At 58.9% G+C, this 4,746-nt stretch overlaps 1 protein-coding gene across 1 annotated transcript in view; it reads right to left on the bottom strand.

The window, feature by feature from the left end:
- The window catches only part of TNRC18 (trinucleotide repeat containing 18), an 85,880-nt gene that overhangs the window by 54,056 nt on the left and 27,078 nt on the right, over nucleotides 1-4,746 (bottom strand). The gene's annotated exons all lie outside the window — the stretch shown is intronic.

Below are 4,746 nucleotides of genomic sequence, written 5' to 3'. Positions count from 1 at the left end.
CGGAGGCCACCGCCACGGGGGGGGGGGGGGGGGCAGGCAGCCTAGAATCAGGGAGGGTCGCATCCCGAGAGGCAGCTGGAGATGGGCCAGGGACCACCGGGGGCAGGTCTGCAAGTTCCAGAAGCCACTGGAGCGACAAGAAAGCAGCGTGTGCGGTTAAGCAGAGAAAAGCCAGCGAGTTGGGGCACCGGCAGGGCAGGAGTGGGGGTGGGCGAGGGAGTCTTCTTGCATGCAAGCCCTGAGCTGACTCTTCTCGTGCCAACGCCCGGTCCCCACGACTGTTCCCAGCACATGGCAGGAAGTGCAGGAAGCAGAGGGGAAAGGCGGGAGGTGGGAGAACAAGCCCGCGCCAACTCGGGGTGAGACCCAATGAGGGTGTCCCGGCCTCCAGTGTCAATGTGGTTCCCAAATCCACGGGGACCCTGAGCCCGCCCACCCCCTCTATGAAGGAGCGGAAGGGGCCCTGCTTGTGGGCCCCCCTCCCATCCTGGGCTTTCCGGCAGGGCCATCCAGAGTCCTTCAGCTGGACTGGGAAACCAGAGCATGTGTCTGAGCTTCCTTCTCCCGCAGGGATGGCCTCCCAGGCCCGCAGAAACCCCAAAGACCCTCCCGCCCACTGGCCACGCTGGGGTGGCAGACAGGCTTTGGCACAGAGCTCCTGGTGTCCCCAGAAGGGACAGGCGCCTGCAGTGTGGCCTGCCCCCAAGACCTCTGTCCTCAGACCTGATGCCTGTCACCACGCAGGCCCTCAGGGGCTTCCCACCCTAGGTGCCACCTGCACCAGAAACCTGTATGCAGGCCCGCCCACCTGGGAGCACCCACCACCCCCAGGGTCACTCACGCCAGAGCCCCAGACCGCTCCCTCCAAATACACTTGATCTCCAAAGAAATGTGACATGCCCTCCACCACCTCGCCCCGGGGCACCCCCCTCGTCCTCCTGCGCCAACCTGATCCCTCTAATCCCTGCTCACACCTGTCCCTCCTACGGAGGGCCAGCCCCATGGAACCAAGCCCCTGGGCCTGACTCATGCTGCCCACCTGTCCCCGCCAGTGTACTCCCAGCCTCTCTGCCCTCCAGTCACACTCAGGGCCACACACGCTGTTCCCTCCACCCAGAGTGCCCTTCCTCTGTACTACTCAGCCTCTCCAGTAAGAGCTCAGCTCATATGCTACCTCCTCCAGGAAGCCCTCCCAGACCACCTCTCCTCTCTCATGCTCCCTTATTTGTCTCCCTCACAGCACTGAGCACAACACACAGCTGTTTTGCTTGTTGGTAGTTCACCGTCTGTCTCCTCCTCAGACTGTGCACTGCTCTGGTTTGAGCAGTCACACTCCTGGCTGTCTACCTCTCTCCTGCACAATGCCTGACACAGAGGAAGCTGCTCAGCAAATACGTGGGAAGTGAATGAGTGAATCCATGAGGATAGCTAGAGGAACAGTGAGCTATGCAGAGAGAACAAACGGCAGGTGCAAAGGCCCTGGGGCAGGAGCGTGCCAAAGAACATCAAGGGGGCCACGGTGGCTGAAGAGAGTAATAAGGAAGAGAGGGTGCAGGTGAAGAGCGGGGTACAGGCCGTGGGAGGGATTATGGCTGAGATTCTGTTCAAGGTAAAAGGAGAAGCCAAGAGGAAGCTCTGAGCAGGGATGAGACATCATCTGACTACGGCTTTGAAAAGCAACCTCCCTCCAGCCACCTGTGGACAAGCGAACCAAAGGGCCCATCGCCTCTCTGTACTGAGCTCCAGCATGGCAAGGGACCAGCTCCTCCAGCAGGGAGGCGTGTGGGGCAGAGGGTCAGCTGCTCCGAGATCCCACAAACCCAGGACCCCTTCACCCCAACCATCGAGGCATGAGCTCTGGAGACGTCCAACATTTCAAAGCCACCTCTGTGCCCAGCAGGGCCCAGGGCCCTTCTCCATACACACACTCATTCAGTGGTCATCAACCCAGGAGGTGGGTTCCAGCCCTCATCCCAACCCAGATGAGGAAACTGAGGCACAGGAAGGTTAGCTACCCAGGTCACACCACTGACTGACAAGGAGGCGTCAGGCTAGCATCGCGGTCTGACCGGGTCCTCCTGACCACCAGGGTGCACACCCCTCCACACACAGAGCCCGCACGGGGTGGGCACTGGTGAAACAGCAGCACTACTGCCATCACCTATCTGCAGCCCTGCCCCAGGGCCCACGTCCCCAGCACTGACAGCCCCTCCGTGGGTCACATGCTCTAATCCGGCCATAACGGCAGAGGCTCAGGCTAAGGCCCAGTTCCCATGGCAACTCCCTCCCGGACTCCATCTGAGCATTTCTGCAGATAAGGCGACCACCAACTCCGGCCAATTCTGTGCTTTCCAGAGCCTGGGGTCAATACCACCACTTACACCCGATGCAAGCCCAGCTCTGCCCAGTACGATGGGCAGCAGGGTGGGGTGGGGGCACCATCACAGCCCCCCAGATTTGGTCCCCAATTCGACTCCACCATAGAGGTGATAAAGGGCAAGACGGAGAGATGGGAGGCACAGGTCTGGGCTTAAGGGTTCAAGTTCAGCCCGCCTCTTCTAGCCCGGTGACCCAGGGCGAGTCACCTCATCTCCACAGGCCCTACTCTCCCATCTGTGAAGCTGGGAGAATAACAGATCCACCAGGAGGAGCTGGTGGCCGGGGCTACGTGGGGCTGCCTGCACACGGCCCCCTGCTAAACGGCAGGGAAGGTGCTGGTCTGCTGGCCTCTCGGCATGGGCACTGCTGTGTGGGGTTCACAGGTGCACACGAGGCCCGTCCTTCATCCACCTCAGGGTGCAAGACCCCTGTAGCCAGACCAGACCCTGGGTGAGCCCTCGGGGCATTTCCCATAAAAGGATCTCGGGCTCATGGCAGAAGCTCTGAGCCCTTAAGGCCCTGAATGTGAACAGAGAAAAGGAAGGCCTGTTTATGAAGCACCTACTACGAGCGCCTCAGCCCACCTGGCATCAGGGAACGAGGAGGCCCTCCCTAATGCCACGTAGTAAATGAGGACACCAGGGGCCAGAGGACTTAGGCCTCAGGTTCAAGGTCACGCAGCTGCAAATGGCAGAGCCTGGATGTGAACTCACTGACAGGCAGAGGGCTCACTCCACAAAGTAGGAGCAGGGAAGTCGGGAAACCCAGGAGCCCCGGGGCTGACAACAACCATTCAGCCGGGGGAATGCCAACTTCTCCCCTCCCCCAGGGTCATCCAGATTGGGGAAAAATCACCACTTCTTACAGGCACTTTTTTTTTTTTAAGGAGAGTAAGACTCCACTCACTTTCCAATGGTCACCAGCAAACAGAAGGGCAGTCTCAGCCCAATAATTCCTGAAGGTCTCATCCCAAACTGTCCCATCCTCTCTCTCTCTCCCCTCCCCCGGCCCAGACACTTGCACACACATACACGCTCACACACACACATTCTCACCTGCACTCTCTCACACACACTCCCTCATACACATTCTCCCACACACACTCACAACCCCATGGACACAGGTCCCTTGGGCACGGCCAGGTACTCTGGGCACCAGGATGAGTTCTGGGGACCGTGCGTCCTAACTGGGGTGCCATATCATGTCACACGAGCATTCTTCTAAAAAAAGGACCCCGAAAGATCTTTTGCCCACCTAGTGAGCAGGCTTCTCCACCACCCAGCCGGCCACCTCCAAGCCAAGGGCCAATGCCCAGACTTTGAATCCCAGACTAAGGCAGGGCCTCATGTGAGCCCCTGGGGTCAGAGGACGGGCCTCCCTGGCTCCAGGGGGGCTCCACACAGAACAATGGGCTCAGTTCAACAAACATTCCCTAAGACATCACTTGCTCTGAGCCTACTGGCTGGATAAAGACCCTCTGCAGCGGTGGTACATTCAGATGGGCAGCGACCAGGCGAGACCCAGGGCAGCCTTGAGCCTTACCAGGCTCCTCTGGGAGAGCAGGGCTGGGGCTACGGGTCTAGGGAGCAGCTGTGACAGGACACAGCACTGGCCGCTCACTGTGGACGGAGCCTGAAGCCCAGGCAGGAGTCAGTGCAGGCGGGCACAGGAGGGCCAGGCTCAGGGAGGGACGGGGACACAGGGGACGTGCACCCAAGATGCCTGTGTATCTTGGAAAATCTAGGAGGCGCAGGGAAGCCGGTCGCACAGGGGCCGCGATGTGAGCCAAGCCTGAGCTTGCAGCTGGCGAGTCTGGGAGTGAACTGGGGGCGGGGACAGAGACTCAGGGAGGAAACCCAGGCCCGACTGTTAAAAAGTCACATGAGCTGGGGGCAGCAGGACACAGCCTTCCTTGCGGGGCCCTTACCCCAGCCTGCCAACACCCCCACACCTCAACAGACTGACCACGGCCTGGTGCAGCGGGGCAGCCTCAGTGCCTGACCCACAGGTGAGGCCCTTGGCTCAATACTGGGCTCTCTCTGGGCAGTCCAAGTCCAGAGTTCCAACCAAAATGCGGCAAAGAGCAACTCTCCAAAATCTCAGGAAGGAGTCCAATGGCAAAATATGCAAGGGACAAACGGAAATGTAACCAATCAACCGAGTTCTGGAAAGATATTCAACTTTACTAATAGTTAAAACACACCATTCCTCCCTACTGAACTTAACGACGATTGTTTGGGTTTTCTTTAGTAACACTAAAACACAATTCTGAGGAGTCTAAAACAAAACAGACTGCAAACAAGCATATAAACTCTCTAACTACCTAAGAAGTCACAAAGGCATTCAATGTCGAGACCACAGGAATGC

This window comes from Lipotes vexillifer, unplaced genomic scaffold (assembly GCF_000442215.2).
Source record: "Lipotes vexillifer unplaced genomic scaffold, Lipotes_vexillifer_v1.1 scaffold625, whole genome shotgun sequence".
Lineage (NCBI taxonomy): Eukaryota > Metazoa > Chordata > Mammalia > Artiodactyla > Lipotidae > Lipotes > Lipotes vexillifer.
The sequence above is the reverse complement of the archived record's forward strand: the minus strand, read 5'-3'. Positions and strand labels throughout refer to the sequence as shown.